The 18,215-nt window shown below is 35.9% G+C and overlaps 1 protein-coding gene across 2 annotated transcripts in view; it reads left to right on the top strand.

The window, feature by feature from the left end:
• Positions 1-11,001: 11,001 nt before the first annotated feature.
• Positions 11,002-18,215, top strand: part of gol (ring finger protein goliath) — a 183,376-nt gene continuing 176,162 nt past the window's right edge. For both annotated transcript variants that reach the window (XM_085961268.1, XM_085961267.1), the window contains exon 1: positions 11,002-11,419. The gene's annotated coding sequence lies outside the window, so the exon portion shown is untranslated. The remainder of the gene's footprint in view (positions 11,420-18,215) is intronic.

Below are 18,215 nucleotides of genomic sequence, written 5' to 3'. Positions count from 1 at the left end.
AACCGGTTGACAACCTCAAATTGATGGTTTCCAAAACTGGAACATTGGCCCAGCCTACTCTGATTTCGTCGGCTTTGTACCATGACTTTAGTTTTGTTTTCATTTACTCTTAAGCCAATCTCTAGTGCGGCCCTTTGGAGATGGTCAAATTCTTTCTTCACAATCTGTATGGATCTGCCCATCATGTTGAGGTCATCTGCCTAGTTGGCTCGGTCTGCTTAATATAGTGCCGCTCCTGTTCACTTGAGACTTTCTGATAACGGATTCGAGGGCTAAGTTGAACAGCATGGGAGTCAATCCGTCTCCTTTCTTAAGGCCCCGAGATACTTCAAAGCCCTCCGTTAAGGCCATATTCCATTGGCAGACGCACAGACCCAACCCGATCCAACGATCGACGCCAACCGTTGTCGCTAGCTATTTTCAATTACACGCAACGATTCAATCTCGTTGGTCCTTGATTTGATTGGAAAATAATACTAGTGTTGCTATTATTAAAAATATAGGTTGAGTGAAAACTAGATATTTCTTAGATTGGTGGCTACACTGAACGCATTCCCGCGCAATTTTACGTCAACAAAACTGAGCTGTCAGCTGTCAAACCTAGCGAGCATCAGATCTGTTAAAATTTATGCGGCCGTTTGACATTTATAGAAAGTTTGTATACTTATTGTTAATTTACATCATGAATAACTGGGCGAGCTTGAATCTCCTAACCAGTTGAGTAATTCGAATATCGAAATCGAATAATCCAAAGACTAATTTATTGTAGCAAGTATGGCTATATTATTTTCAACTGGCAGTAGAATGAAAGAACGACCGTTTGCATGACTCAGGCGCATATTCGGCTATTTTCGTACGCTTTCGGCAATCTTCGCTTGATAATGAAAGGATCGCACGACGGATAATAGGAAATTTTCCACTTTCGACCCGATCGCTCACGATCCTTGAAAACCATAGAGAATAGAGTTTGACAGTCGTGGCAGACGATCGGGCCAGACGCAATCTGCCAATGGAATATGGGCTTCAGTTAGCCATTCACCTTCACCTGGGAGTGTGTATTCTGCAGTGTGATTCTAACAAGCCTGACTAGTTTCGGTGGGATTTCAAAGTCCAGAAGGACAGTGAATAGTTTTTCCCGGTCGATGCTGTCATATGCCTGCTTAAAATCAATAAAGAGCTGATAAATGTCCACATCGAATTCCCAGCATTTTTCCAGTATTTGGCGAACTGTGAAAAGCTGATCCGCTGTAGACCTTCCTGCCCTGAAGCCAGCCTGGTATTCACTTACTATGTTTTCCGCGTAACCTTCCAGTTTTGTCTTCATGATCATTGTGAATACCTTGTGAGGAGTGATATCCCTCTGAAATTTTTACATCGCAGTCTGTCTCCTTTTTTATATATTATACAGATAACGCTGATCTGCCAATCCGCTGGAATGCTTTCGGACTCCCAGAATTTAAGCATTAAATCATGCACTGCTGCTATTAATCGGTGTCCACCATACTTTAGAAGTTCTGCGGGGATGTTATCGGCTCCTGGTGCTTTATGATTCTTTAGTGTCATAATAGCTCTTTCGGTTTCACCAAGCGTGGGTGGAGAGATGCATGGTTCGTCGCACTGGTGCTGTAGTCACGGATCGGGTGGGGTATTTTCATCCTGTAAGTTAGGGTTCAGGAGTTCCTTGAAGACTTCCATCCATCTTCATTTAATTCCTTCTTTATCACCTATAATCTCTCCCGTTTTCGTCCGGCATAGGCTGGTGGTGGGTATAAATCCTTTTTTGAAAAAGTTGACCCCTTTGTATGCGTCTCTCGATCTGTTATTTCTAAAGTCGTTTTCCATTTTAAGCACTGTCGCGTTTAGGTATGCTTGCTTCTTTGTTGTTATAGTCTTGTTGGCCTCTCTTCGCGACTGCTCATACTTAGCTCTTTTCTCTCTCGTTGGTCTCTCTAAGTATATTCGTATATCTTAATTTCTTTTCTGTATGGCTGCTGAGCAGTCTTCCGCAAACCAGTTACTTCTGGTTCTTCTAGGGCTACTGCCTACACTCTTTTCAGCTGAGAGTGCGATAGCATTTTTGATGTTGTTCCAGGCATCTTCAGTGGAGATTGCTCCATCAGATTCAAGAGACTTGTCGGTTAGAGAGTCCTGATATTGGCATATAACGTCTGGGTCTTCAAGGCTGTCGATATTTATTTGTGGCGCTCGTTGGTGCTTGTCTGTTTTTCTACATGTTATACGGCACCTATAAGACATGCACAGTAGATAATGGTCAGAGTCGCAATTGGCGCCTCTATAGCTTCGGACTTTTATTACACTAGAGGCACTTCTTTTGTCGATCAGTACATGATCGATTTGATAATGATGTTTTCCATCAGGAAAGGTCCATGTCTACTTGTGTATGTCTTTTCTATGGAACTGGGTCGAGCTTATAACCATGTTTTTGGATATATCAAAGTCTATGATCCGAATTCTGTTATTATTGCTCTCATTGTGTAGACTGTTTTTGCCTATTGTTCCCTGATATTCCCTGCAGAATACTACTCACCAAGGTTATACACGGCACTCATTAGAAGCCGATTAGATTACGGGAGCATGTTTTACCACTCCGCTGCCGAAACTAATTCGGTGAGTCTAGACCGCATCCAGTCCAAAGCATTAAGAATATGTGGAGGATTTATCAGGACAACATCCATTCACGTGCTACAAGCGGAACTCAGCGTACCTCCACTGAATGTCAGGAGATGGGCACTGGCTACCAAGACATGGATGAAGTGGAAATCTATAATAGATAACCCCATATTGGCAAAGGTGAAACTCCTATACGAGCTCGTTGAAAGCAATACATACATATTTCTAGTATGAGAAACGAAAGCTCCTACTACTGGTAGGAATCCGTAAGGCCACAGAAAGTTGGGAGGTATTAAATACAAAATGCCTAAGTATGTATTCGCTGAGGAGGCCAGTTGGTACCTACGACGTCATCTCTGTTATAAAACTAGATATCAAAGGAATAGACAAACCAAAACGGAGCATAGTATCCGATAAAGCAAAGGAGCTCGTCGAAAAAATACTGATAGAGAGGTACGCAGGATGGATCCACCTTTATACAAATGGGTCCAAAGATGAGAATAGAGCAAGAGCAGCTCTTGTGATACCAGAAGTAGGCATAAACAAGAGCTGGAAGCTAAACCCAGCAATACCAATAATGACGGTGGAGCTTATCGCGATAAACGAAGCAATTCAATACAAATTAAGCGATGATTTCTCAGCGCAATCCGCTGTCATATTAACAGACTCCAAAAGCGCTTTACAACATCTTGCCGCAGCAACTCGCTCACACAACAGTAAAAGCATAGCATACCACATCCTTGACCAGATCGACGCCAAGAAAAATAGAGGAGGAGATCTATGCCTTCAATGGATCCCATCGCACATGGGTATTGAGGGCAATAAAAGGCCGGATGATCTGACAAAGGAAGCTTGCCATTCAGGGGTACCATATCAGGGGAAACCAGAAAACCTGGACTGGAATGAGGCTATAAAGAAAATGGGCCAACGTATGTGGATAGATTTTCACCATAGGGCATCATTAGAAATGGGGAAATGGAGTAAGTCTATTCTACCATCACCACGAGAGGTGCCCTGGTTTGTAGAGTCTCCTTTGACGAGGAATGAGCTTAAGTTAATACTGAGGCTAAGAACAGGGCACACAATGGGCAAAAGATTTGATGTCTTCATGGGAAGAAGCGAATCGCAACTCTTCGATGAATGTCATGTTTTAGAGGACATTATACATACACTACAATGCCCTAAATATGAACTTCACAGAGTACAGCTGCGAATTGCGGATATCTATGAGAATGTCGACGAATTGAAGGGTGTCCTGGCGGTGGGTAAGACGGAAGAGCTAGGCGAAATTGTAAAGTTATTTAACAGAATAGTAGTGAGGACCTGATCGACGGATCCCCTTCTAGAAGAGAAGAGGCGATATGACAGCGAGTCGCTGTAAAGGCCTCGGTAAAATCACAAACAAAAAAAATGCACTGTCGTCGTGTTCTGATATATTCTAAAAGTTTCAAATGTCTAGCTAGTCGGGAAGTTAGTGAAAAATCTTCAATCGTCCAATACAAATCTTGGACAAACAAGAAAAAATTATACTGGACAAACAAGAAAAAATCTGTACCGGACAGACAAGAATACGAGCTAATAAAAACGTGGTAATATTAGTAGACCTATGAGAATATTTCGCGATGGTTCCTTGGAAAAAAACCTTCCTTGGATGGGTGCGTCAGCCAGTTTGAGCAGCACCGAGTCCAAATGCGTGAAAGTGCACATTTTCATCGATATTTTTAAGGAATAAAACACACTTTGGATATTAATGTTCTTCTGAAAAACGTTTCATAAACCAATGGATTTGAATGCTCAATTGTCACTAGTTCTCGACATATGAAAATTGTCTCAATTTTTAATTTTGCATATTCAACGAATCTGCAATTCTGCGCCCCAATCCGGGCTGCACCTGGATGGCTGCCCACCTTGCCCATCCCTAAATTCACCTCTGCCGAATACTATATATTATTTTTACCTGGATATTATTTTAAATAAAGCCTATGTATCAAAATACCGATGACGTTCTGTAGACGGAATAAATTGTTCAGATTAGGTACTTAGTTTTTAAATTTATATGTCGGATACCGTAAGTAGCATTGTGACTGAAACATGTCGTATAAATGAAAATTGAGTTACGATAGCGGTGATTTTCTTTGGTGCAAATGACGCAATCGATTCGTCGAAAGATTTACAAAGGAGCAGTTCGAAACAGTTCGAATCAGTCATCCCTAAACAAATTCCGCCCCTGGACAGCGCCAAAATGCCGCCACATTTTTTTATACAGTATTTTTCATCATCCACAAACGTGTCGTTTCTGGTCACCAAGGACGTCGAAGGTCAACGGAAGTAAACTGGACATCGCGAACCCGACAAAAAAAATACAGTCCTGTTAAACCTTTCATGTTAATTAATACATTTTGTTTCCAACCAGTTAGCTGAATTTTTAATGGAAAGATATTTTCGTTATTATTAAGTTTACGTAGGTAGCTATTTCTATATATACCAAATGATTATCCTCGATTTGCCGCCCTTCAAGTAACTGCCGCCCCCAAGCGACGCTAAATATGCCTACCCCCACGGGACGTCACTGATTATGACAATTTTAAAATTTTAAATTTTAAACTCGCAGAGATTCCGTATAAAATAGTAGGTACCTATCCAAACTATAACAAAATCCTTGCAATATCCAACTATCATCAAATGGACCTATAACATAACCACTCAAACAGATACGTAGGTACTACTAATTGTCTATCAGAAAAAAAAAACCTCTTATATTATTATGAAGCATCATTGTCATATTTAATAATAATCATTTTTAGTTACCATACAGGAAGTGATTCTAGATAAACGTAGGTCTATAATATTTTTACTATTTATGTAGGTAGGTACGTCGGTAGTTGGAATTTACGATTTTATTTTTTTTATCCTTAAAATCAGTCAGTGCTTCGGGCATCCACGTATCTAAGCCGCCACTGACTGTTGGATATATTTTTAAGGGAACTTATATGTTTATGTGTGACATTCACTCATTGGCATCGATTCGGTTCGTTAATGCATTTTGATTCATTTGGCATTAACTCAGGGATGGAAATGGCCAGAGCGCACCGGAGCGCCATTACGGTTCATGAAATCAGCAAAATTATCGTTTCGTCTCATGAATAAAAATATCTGACCGTCTGAGGTAGATAGGCCATATAACAAAAAATCTAACACATATTATTATAAGACGATGGTTTGCGAGCACTCACTGTCTGTTTTTTATAATACGGTGACCATTCGTTCTATATTTTACTGCGGTGTATGTAGGTACTTTAGTTAAATGTATTTTTCATTCAAAGAACCAAATGTTACCACTGTTTTAAACTCCATATTTTATGTTTACTGAAATGTTAAATAGCGAAAAAGTTTTTGGCTAGGTACCCAAAATATACCTATACGCATATATTTGTAAAGAGAAAAACCTTTGACTTTATTTTGATTGGCAAGAAGAAATAGCTAAAAAAAATTTTTATCTGATCTTGATTAAACAAAACAAAAGGCAGATCAGAAATGCTACAAAATATATCCTAATTATGAAGGTGAGTCTTCAATTACTTACTGTCTGTTCATATCAAATAATATATAGAAGGTCGCTTAGGTAATAATCAATCCACAAGAATAAAACAGCAATGTCAACTATTTTTACAATGAAATACTGTCACCATAGTCGTAACGCTGTTACAGCATTCCATGAAGCCATAGAGATATTTTGGGTATTTTGGCGAATTATTTTATCACGTGAATTAAAGTAATCTGAATGGCACGTGCCGATTTAAAAAAAAAATAATACGTCTATTTACTCACGTGCATGAAAAAGTTATGCTCCTTCTGTTGCTACTGATATGTATGTAGCAGTGTTGCCATATTTTCAACGTGGAAATAGTACAGAGCCTTCAAAATTATAGTATTTTGGCAAAAAATATAGTACGCGGTGAATGACCAATACTTTTCTACATTTTCCAAAAATTACGCGTCAAATAATTAACGTCTCGTTTTTTTAGACGAAATTTCAAACGTAACTTAAGGGGGAGAGGTATGCCAGCAGAGAACCTAGCGGAAAAATACGAAGCTTGTAATTTGAGATTATTTTTTTTTTGATAATTTACAATTTCAACTGTATTATTTAATAAAATATGTATCTGAAAACATTAAAAAGATTTTTTTTTAATTCAAAGATAAACTTACAATTGTAAAAAAATGTAATAACATGTGAATTGGTTGTAGGGTCACATCTTATTATTACATTATATTTTATGGTCATATTTATTGTTAAAATTTAGTTTATTAAGTTTTCAATTTTTCGTCGTGTAGATTTTTGAATAATTCATCGTTTTAATATTTTTCATATTTATTTTAAAAAACATCGATTTTTATAAAAATATAATTAATGTGTATAACTTGAAATCCTTTTTCGCTACGGGCGTCCTGTCCTATCTAATTCGTTTTACATGAAATGCTTCTCAAATTGCGTAAACATTTGGTTAATGGTTTTTGTGTTTTAAATCAAGGAATCAGTTAAATGTCCTTCCTAATCATAGAATGATAATACACAGTGACGTCCCTAAACAAAATGCCGCCCGTAGGCAACCACAGAATGCCGCTTCATTTTGTATACAGTATTTTTTTTATCACCTTTCATAACTCCAATATCTAAGAAATATGTTGTTTTGATGTTGGTAATACAGTGGCTTCTTACACATCGCGAACCCGACAAAAAAATTACACTCCTGTTAAACCTTTTATGTTAATTAATATATTTGGTTTCTAACCAGTGAGGTGATTTTTTTTAATGGACAATATTTTCGTTATAACTAAGCTTAGGTAGCTCTTTCTATATATGAAATGATTCTCCTCGGTTTGCCGCCCTTCGAGTAACTGCCGCCACGAAGCGACGCTCAATCTGCCTACCCCGGATATACCGCATTTACACTTGCTAATAATTTAATAAACTACATATTTCTTATTCAACGAATAATTCACACGATTCAGAATGTCACGTTCTTTATATTGAACACACATAATTAAATTTTTGAATGATTGCATATACCAGTGGCGTGAGGTTCATAGATGCTGTGGATGCGACGCATCTCACGGATTTCTAAAATATTCCATGATATTCACATAAAATACCTAAAGGTAAAAAAATACAATAATTTTGTAAAAAACGTGGCAATGTACATATTATTATCACACCATTATCATTTATATAGAGTATAGATATTATAAGACAAATTATTTACTTAGATACTAGAAATACTTATTATACTTAAGTACATAAATGTTTTGTCATCGTGAAATGCTAATTTGTTCAATGAAAAAAAAAACAGTGAATAATAATGGCATAAGTCAGTGGTCGGCAAACTCATACTCATAAGGTACACTGAATTAAAACTTGATATCATACTTAATAATGATCTTATTTATTGATAAAAATTAAATTGTAAGTAAGGTATCCATCCAATTAAATACACTTAATATCCATCTCCTTGAAAAGTTTGGGGAAGTCAGGTTTGTATGTTGTTGTTTTTAATTTTAGGCAAGATTCCAGGTTCTCATCAATAAGACAACTTCTCAATTTACTCTTGATAAGATTCATGCGTGAAAAAGATTGTTCGCATGAATATGTAGAACCGGAAAGGGAAAGTACAGGAAACGCTAGTTTTTTCAACTGATCATAATAATATATGAGTCAGGAATACTATTCCAGGTGTTAAAAATCATCGTGTCTTCCTTCTCCAGGTCTTTTACATGTCACTTGTGCTATGAACCATGTTCATATTTTGTGTATCTCCAATATGTCCATATCAGCACAGAGACGTTCAAATTTAGAGCTCCATAATTCTTTATTTTTAAATCCAGCAATTGCATTTCAAAGTTGCCAATGTCAACATTAAGGGAAAAAAAATAATTCTGTTACCGCAGCATTAAGAGGGTTTTTTTTTTAACAAAGACTGACGTCGCTTTGCTGTTTCTGAAATCCTGAAACCTGTTGAGAAAAGCTTCCCTCTTATTTAAAATTGTTGTTTTGAAATAGCAAATGTCAATATCAGAATGATTTTCTTGGCGATGTTTCAGCAGGCTTAGTTAGCAAAGATTCTCTTTCGAAATTTATGCTGTATCATTTATGTCACAAGACTCGTTAACTGCTATTGATAAAGCTGAAACCAATTTAAGATCTTCGACTTACTGGTTGGTTATATTCGGAGACATTTTTACTGTTCTATCTTTCACTATTTTAGTCCGTACGTGGTCATTTGTGATAGAGCCACCACACTCAAGGGGCCAAAGAGCCACATGCGGCTCGCGAGCTGCAGTTTGCCGACCTCTGGCATAAGTATATATTTTATGATCCTACAAAGTCTGCGGATTATTTAAATTTAGCTCGCAATGATACCCCGAAATTCTTTATTTTCGACCTTCATACGGCAATAAATTACTGTGTTGATGGATCAAACTATTATAAAGAAGAACTTCCCCGATCGCAAAAGTTATCGCACGTCATTTGTATATGATTATAATGATGTAAGTAAAAGTATTCTGAAAAACTTTTAAAGTAGGTACCTACTTTAAATTCAGGTGTAAGTATGAATATTTTAAAATCGTTATCAATAATCATTATAAGTATGTAGTTCTAGTTGGTATGTAGTATTATTATATTATAGTGAGTAAAATATTAATGAAACACTACCTATATTTTTCAAAATCGAAATGTTCTTGAAATTACTTAGTTCTGGTATACTGTTTTGCTGTTATTTTAAATTAAAATATTCTTATTATAATCAGCCAATTTTCTGTTTTGATATAAAGTAATATGTAGAAAAAAAAAAATTAAAATATATATTTTCATATGATAAAGTAGTTAGGCACCTATATAATAAAAAGGTAACCATTACAAATTAATACCTAACTAATTATACGTAGGCAGCGCTCGAAATGGAAAAATTTACGAACCGGAGCGCTCGACAGTTTTTTGAAGATTTTTACATAGTAAAGATATCAAAGTTTATGTGTTTTTTTTATAAAAATAAGTGTGTTAGATTTTCTATTATATGTCCTATCCAGCTCAGTCGGTCAAATTATTTATTTCACGAGACGGAGCGATAATTTTACCGATTTCACGAACAGGAACGGCGCTCCGGTGCGTTCCGGTCCATTTCGAGCCCTGACGTAGAATGATAACGACTAGGCTTAGGATCCTTAGTTATTTAAATATTTTTTTTGAATGGCCCCACAACAAAGTATCAAAAATATCTATCCGTTTCAGACAATTTTGAAACATTTAAGCCCTATTTGTTATCACATAATATTTTCACATAAATACGAAATTTCAATTTCAAAATACAAATATTTAAATCATTGACTCAGCCTCTCCGCGCTTATGTGGACCTAATTCTTCCAAATTGTGTGAAGATTCGTGCTTGGTGTTCGTGGCTGCTGATATCCCTATAGCAAAGCTGTGTAACAAACATTTCGTTTCATTTTTGGAAAAATACACCAATGAAACGGTGCCAGATGAATCGACAATCAGAAAAAAATATATGAGAAGTTTGTATGATTTGCAAATCTCTGAAATAAAAAAAAATCGGTTTGCAACAGGAATCTATGGATATCAATTGACACGATACAACAGACGTTAAAGGACGATACATCGCCATTGTTATTTTGGTATTTTGGTATTTTTGATGTAGATGAAAACCTCTCCAAACAAAAATTTCTTTTGAATGATCTGTTTCAATTTTTTCTACTTCAGAAATAGTTTAATTTACATACGCAACAATAACATAATAATATGTAAAAGTGGAAAGAAGTTTTTCCATGTAGGTATAAAAATTTGCTAACGTCTACTAATCGTCAAAGATTCACTTTCGAAAATTTGAAGCATTATTTAATTATTTATTGTAATAAAGCTTTTTCTGTTTGTGAATAATAATAAATTAAACTGTTGAAAAATATATTATGATTTATTGTAATACTTACTTAAATTTTTAGCACCTATTTTTGTTTTTTTAGCACCTAATTATGAAATTTTAATAACATATTGTCCAATTATAACTACATATTTTAGGTAGGTACCTATTATTCATTTTTAGCACCTAAAAACCTAAGCCTAATAATGACTAAATAACTATTGGACAGCATTTTTATAATAATTTTTTTCCAGTATGGTTATAAGTATAATTTCCAAATAATAAATAGTAAACATATTATTAAGGTTTCTTTCACGTTCACGTAATATTGTTATGTATCAATATAATAATAATATTACCATTTGCGATCACCTGGCTAACAGCTGTTCCCGTCACGGCCATTTTTAATATAAGCTTCGACAACAATCACGCCAACTTCAGTCGAGTTTCAGCTATCGCGCGGTAGGGTTATCGCCGATTCGTTCGCCGGTCCTCGTCATTACGAGTACTTTTTCAGTAGACCCGACGTAGTAGATCTTTCATTGTTTTCGGTTTTAACGGATTGCGTTTGACGTTCGGGTGACTGTTATGGTGAAAAACGAATCGAACTTACGAGTTTTCAATGGCAAATATCCTCCGAATCGAGGAGTTGTAGTTGGTTTTGAAAAAAATCCTCCGGTAGGCGATGTCTACGTGACAAGTCATTTTGCCTTCGAACTGGAAAAAACTGTGTTGTGTGCATAGTCAATAGTGTGTGGTATTTTTATTTAACAATAAGTTGTGGATTTTATTGTGTGTGATTATATGGAATATCACTGACTACCGAAGTGTTCTTGGTCGTCGTTCTCTCATACAAGGTTTGTACACAATCCAGTATCCAATAATATGAAAACAAGTTTCTTTGTTGATGTATTCAGCAGCGTCATACCTACTGTATTTTTGTAGAAGACTACGTTGTACCTATTCAAGAAAACGTTATTGTGCAAGCTATAAAGCTATTATAGTATAATACTTTATAATAGCTAATATTAATGTTCTCTATATTGGATCCAGTTTGATATTGCTATTAAATTCATGTACCTACCGTTACTTATTTGAATACGTAGAGCGATGTATTTATAGAATAATAACGCACAAGGAGCCAGGAGGCTTGTTTGACACATTGAACTCAAAGTCAAAATTCTCGTAAATTATGAGAGAGGTGTAAGTAAGTAGGTAGGCGTACACACAAATCTTCATTATTGCAAAATACAAGCATTCAACATTAAAAAATATAAAGCTAATCTATTATGGGTTACTTCTGGTATTGTATCAATCAAATGATTATATTCTATTGGATATTTTGTATTATTCCATTTGAGTCGGTTTTTTGCGACCCGGGTTTCGCCTTTCGGCATCTTCAGGCACTGTGTACACTCACCAAAAGGCAAATAAACGCTGACAACGAACACTATTAACTCTAACTTATATAACAAATCAATACAATAAAGTAGCTAAAATACTTTATCACCTATCTATTAGAATGAATTCAAGGGTCAGAATAAAAATATATAACAAACAAATTATGAATAGTTGAAGTGTTTGTACAAAAACCTCCCTTCCTTATCAATAATAATACACTCGATAAACGTATAATAAATCGTCAAAACCTAATAATAGACCATTAGTCATTATAAACAATAAAAATACCACATTCAAGAGGTGTTAAAATAGTTAAATCGTCCATTCTGGGAACAATGGTAACTAATGGTGTTAACTAAATGAGATATAATATTTTTAATCTATGGAGATACATAACCTACCTATAGCAGGCTATACCTATTTTTTTGTTTGTTATTGTGACCCTTGACTTAATAGGTATCTAGGTGATAAGTTTTTACCTAATTTATTGTAGGTATTGATTTGTTATATAAGTTAGAGTTAATAGTATTCATTGTCAGTGTTTATTTGGTGAGTGTACAGTGTACACAGTGCCTGAGGATGCCGAAAGGCGAAACCCGGGCTGCTAAAAACGACTCAAATGGAATAAGTAGTACAAAACTTAAATCCATTAGAATTTAAATTCAAATTCCATCAAGTACCTTCGGTCGATAGTATTAAAATGATTATATTATTAAAAATACTAAGATTTTCACTTCAAGGGGCCTGTCGAAAGTTTTTATAGCTCATATTATTATTTTAACACAATTATTATTGTTCGATGTTCATATAATAAATAGGGTTAATATAATTTTTGCTTCGGTGATGGAGACGTTCTTGGAAACGAAAATCGTAGTGTCGAGCAAAGGGAACTCAGAAATTCAGAAATCAGTTTGGGCAACCCCGATATAAAATCTAATTGTTTCCACTCCATACCAATCAGTCGATGCCAGCGCTCGAAATGGAAAAGTTTACGAACTAGAGCGCTCGACAGTTTTCTGAAGATATTTATATAGTTATCAAGTTTTATGTGTACTTATTTCATTAAATTAAATGTGTGTTAGATTTTCTATTATATGGCCTTTCTAACTCAGACGGTCAAATTATTTTTTCCACGAGACAATATAATTTTACCGATTTCACGAACAGTAACGGTGCTCCAGTCATTTCGAGCCCTGGTCGATACCTTATTGGCTGCATACCGTTTAATACCAATCCACCAGCCAATGAATGCCATAAAATGTATATAGGTACCATCAAATCTATGTAAATCTAGCTAAAGGCCTATCCTATATAAATGTATATTATAGTAAATCGATGGTGCCACCGCTAATCAGACTTAGAATGCAGTCATCTTTCACTTTTAGTTTAAAATTGTCTGTAAATTCTTTTAGGCTATACTTCAGTTGAGGAAAGATCGTGGCTAGGCGATGCGCGGATTGTGCAAATGACGCGTGCCGAACGAAATATAATTTGTCATAAAAATTCAACATGCGTCCATTTAATGTCATGTTTATTGTTATATTTCTAGTAATAATACTTAGTATATTCATTGACATGTTTTCTTTTTGAAGTACATATGTAAAGTTTTTTAGTCATCTTTACATGATTTAAGAATATATTCATCCGACGCCATGACAAAACAACTCGACGTGCGCACACCTTGCTGTCGGTCTCCGATTGGCGAGTCCAGGCGACGAGTGCGAAATTTAGTCGCACCTACTGTTGAGAATTATTTGCTGTTTCAGTAAAGTACACTCTAAAATATTTTCCTAGGCTTAGGTACACACAATCTACTGAGAATTCGATCGTTTTCACGAAACCTACTCTCAAACAGTGGCGGTTTTAAGTACGTGAATGCCTGTGCCGCTTACAGGTTTGGAGGTTCTATAAACCGCCACTACAATATTTATTTATTTAAGAAAATAAACTTTGTGGACATAACAAATCTAAATTCAAGACGTGCACGACATGAGATTTACATTATAACAAATATTACCCTCACAAGAGAGAATAAGAGAATATATAAAATAATAATAATAAAAAAAACATACTTAAGTAAGTACCTACTTACAATTTTATGCTTACTTATGCGTTAATTACATTGAGCTACTTTACGAGCTGTTTGTTGGCGAATTTAATAGCGGGCTCTTCAGCTACTGCGATTGTGATGATGACACACAAAACTTTCAATTCGCTGAGAAGCCAACAAGCTAGCGACTATTTTGACAGAACTTAGTTCGTTTTTTACTGGGAGGTCGCTACTACGCTCTACTGCGCAGACGCAGTAGGCCCACACGCCGGCGTGTAGCGTGTAAAGTTGACCGGCTTTCAATTTTTCTCGGTAGATTGTTTACAATCTGCTTGTTAGCTTGTTCGATTATGACACTGGGCGACTTAACAGGCATATTGTAAATTCGCCAACAAGCAACTCGTAAAGTAGCTCAATGTCATTGACGCTTTACAGAAAACTAAAATTTTATTTATTATAATAAAAATTCGAATACAAAATACATAGTCATCATCATCAGCCGGGGTCAATCCACTGCTGGATGAAGGCCTCCCCAAGCTTTCTCCAACTCTCTCGGTCCTGTGTCGTTCGCTGCCACGTATTTCCGCCGAACTTTACCAGTTCGTCAATCCAGCGGCTTTTAGGGCGATCCTGTGGCCTTTTCGTACCCCTTGGGTACCATTGGATGACGGCATTTGTCCAGCGGCCGTCCTTACGGCGAGCAATGTGCCCCGCCCATCTCCATTTCAGTTGTTTGGCAACGTCTATTACATCGCGTACTCTTGTCTGCTTCCTAACCCATTCGTTTCTCTTACGGTCCTTTCGCGTGATGCCCAACATGCACCTCTCCATGCCCCGCTGTGTGACTCTTAGCCTTTGCAAAATTCATAGTACGTCACCAAAAATATGCTTATTTATTAATCTGTTCTGTGCCTGGTCATCATTTTTTCTTGAAATCATTATTAATGACTTGTATTTAAACCGATTTGCTCTGGTATTATCTTTTTTTTTAATATCCAAAATATCTATCGTGTTGATGTCATAAATACGTAAATATTGGAATAAGCAGTGTTGGTTTATTATTTATTTGCCGTGAAAAAAAACGACAGTTGAAGGTCTGCTGTAAGTCCACTGTGTATGCAAGAATTCAACAATAATAATTATTAGTAATAATTAATGTTACGTTAAATACAATATTACACAATAAAATAATATACAATTTATGTTTAATAGTTAGGGCATTTACAGTAAACCAGTCGTAGAGTTACATAATACTTGTGTATCGCCAATTTTGTTACTTAATATATTAAGTACATACTACTTACCTACCTGTTTAGTAGGTACTAGGTACATACTTACCAATTTACCCCAAACATTTTTTTATCGTCATAATTTTCCAATATACTTACGTCAATGTCCGAAAATGCGCGTTTGTAAAAATGTTTCGACTTATAATCGATTTAGAACAGTGATGCACAACTTATTTTTATAGCAGGATGAATCATCGTCATCATCATTTATGGCACTACAACCTATTGGCGGGTCTTGGCCTCCTTCAAAAACTTCCTCCATCCTGGACGATCCGTTCCAATAATTGTTTTGACCGAGCATTTTTTAATCTCCCGTGGCACAATCCAGCCATCTCAATTTCGGCCGTCCAGTTCTTCTCTTGCCATCGGGGGTTGCGTACATAGCCCTCCTCGACGGTATAATTGCTCCGGTATTCTATGCACGTGGCCGATCGAGCGCAGTCTCTGCATTTTCATATGCCACGTGATCTTTTTGCCCCCATTAAGTGTGTATAGCTCCTCATTATACCTTGACCTCCAAATGCCACCTTCTTGAACAGCCCCAAAGATTCTTCTCAAAACTCTCCTTTCAAAGATATCCATACTTCTCTCATCCTGTTTGCTGAGTGCCCAGCATTCTGATCTAGATGTTAATATCGGACGCAGGAGAGTTTTACATAAGGTTTTGGTTTTCCTTGAGAGTACTAAAGCTCTAAAAGCTTTAGAAGCTTTTGGAGACCAAAATAGCACCTGTTGGCGAGGGTGATCCGACGTTAGAGCAAATTAATGATTCCTTTTTTTTTTTAAAATTATTGTTCACGGTTCGTAAAGAGAATACGCGTGTCAGATAATGATCTATTATCTGTTGAGTCTATAATTTATAGACAGATACCGTTGATGGTAAGAACATTAAATAATAATATCCATAGAATATAATAATATATTAGCTATAGTGGAACAGCTTAACCTAGAAATTGTCCATATTACGATATCTTCTACTGTGCACGATAAGGTGCTTTTCAAAGACTCCGTTTCGGTTGAGCTTTCAGTTAAACTGACGTGTAAATGCAAAGCTGAAGCGGCCGACTGAAACCGAAACGGATACGAGACAGGAAGGGTTTTCCACCCGTTATCGTATCCGTTTTCAGAGTTGCCAGTTAAATTGACGTGTAAATTACTATGTTGCCGTATTTTTCATACTACTTTTCTAATTTAGATTGAAATATTACTATTTCTTCGAATATAGGTACTGCATTATACCAACCAATATAATATGTATTTAGAAGGTTATTATAATTTGCTCACGTGGATACTCAAAAAAGATGAGACTGAAACTCCAGTATCTAGCTAATGTATTTCAATGGTGGCTCTATGACAGCAAGACTGGAATCTCTCAGTTTCAAAACGTCCGCGACATGCTAGTCTCCCAGTCTCTCAGTTTCCAGTCACCCATAAAACAGTAATGCCAATATCAGTACTTTCGATGAAAAATCATATATTTATAACAAAATTGGTAGCATTGAACTGAACTAAACGAGTAATAACAAGTCAAGATGTCAAAAGTAAAAGATGGGCGAACCGATGTTTAATTTAAAATATGTGGTAGATGTTGAGAAATACTCATGCCTGTACAATTACAGGTTGCCAGAATATTCCAGTATAGATATTACGGAAAAAGCTTAGAATGAAGTAGGAAAGACAATGGGTTTGACAGTTTGCGGTTATGAGATTTCAGTAGCTCCGTGTGCGAAGCATCAGTCACTGGCCAGTTTATGAGTTTCATCACCAACCAGTTTGACAGATTTCAGTTTCTGCGTGAGCAGATGGCCTTAGAAATGGTCACACATTATAATCGCCTACTATGGAGTATTCGCCATTGGCATCCTGACATTACATTGTTTGCTCCAATCATTGCACGTTCAATGATACCTATCTGTTGTTATCAATAATCTTTGAAAGCATTTTATTATGTTCTGCCGAAAACCTAGTTATGGTAATTTTTAGGAATATATATTTTTCATGTTGCATATTTCTTTTAGTCGTTGAGCCGCATTAAATGGCACATATGACCGCGGGTTGTGTACCACTGACAAGAACATTAGTGATATAATATTTCCACACAAAGTTCTTATGTTATTTGATGTACTATGGATATTGGATACTATCCATAGCTTTATCTGACTGACTTTCACTTGGGCATGCGTACATACTTAGTAAAAGTTAGAAGATATCTTTTATTTGGCTACGTATTTTTTCCAATGTACTTAGGTAGGTGCGCGTGATGCTCTGCCATTCTTGCCAGTGTATGTGCATTATTTCTTACGTAACATCATACATCTGAATTGTTATTGAGTTGTAACCTATTAGTTACGTAGAATTGTGTGTGTTTTTTTTAATCAATACCACGGAATACAACATTACTGGGAACTGGCTTACTATACAGGGTGTGGTATAACAGGATTCAGATCTCGAGTGTGAAGAAATATGTGATAAACTTAAATATAATATGTTAAATAATATTATCGTCAGTTATATTATTTTAATCTATATAGATACTCTATACCAGGGTTGGCGAACCTTTTTACGTACGCTTGCCAAAATTTCTCAACTATTATTTTTTAGCTGTCTGACATGCCGAGCAATTTTTCTGGGGGAAAAAATAGTTTTCAAGAATTCTATTAAAAATGATAATGTTCTAGATGCCACTCATAGAACATACATATCTATAGCTTTATAACCTTTTTCAATTACGCTATATATATTTCGGTCCACCAATTTTGAAACTGTATGTTAGAATTACTCCATTATAGCTCTACCAAGTTTTTGTTTCTTATTTGGTACATCCATTTTTGTGGGTAGATATGTAATAGTTTGTTACTGTATTACTTAATTTGATTTTTATGCACAAATTGACACCAGAATTACTCTTATCAG

Source organism: Rhyacophila brunnea, unplaced genomic scaffold, assembly GCF_057557595.1.
Source record: "Rhyacophila brunnea isolate RB1 unplaced genomic scaffold, BYU_Rbru_1.0 scaffold_12, whole genome shotgun sequence".
NCBI classification, from domain to species: domain Eukaryota; kingdom Metazoa; phylum Arthropoda; class Insecta; order Trichoptera; family Rhyacophilidae; genus Rhyacophila; species Rhyacophila brunnea.
This window is presented reverse-complemented; position numbering and strand designations above follow the sequence as displayed.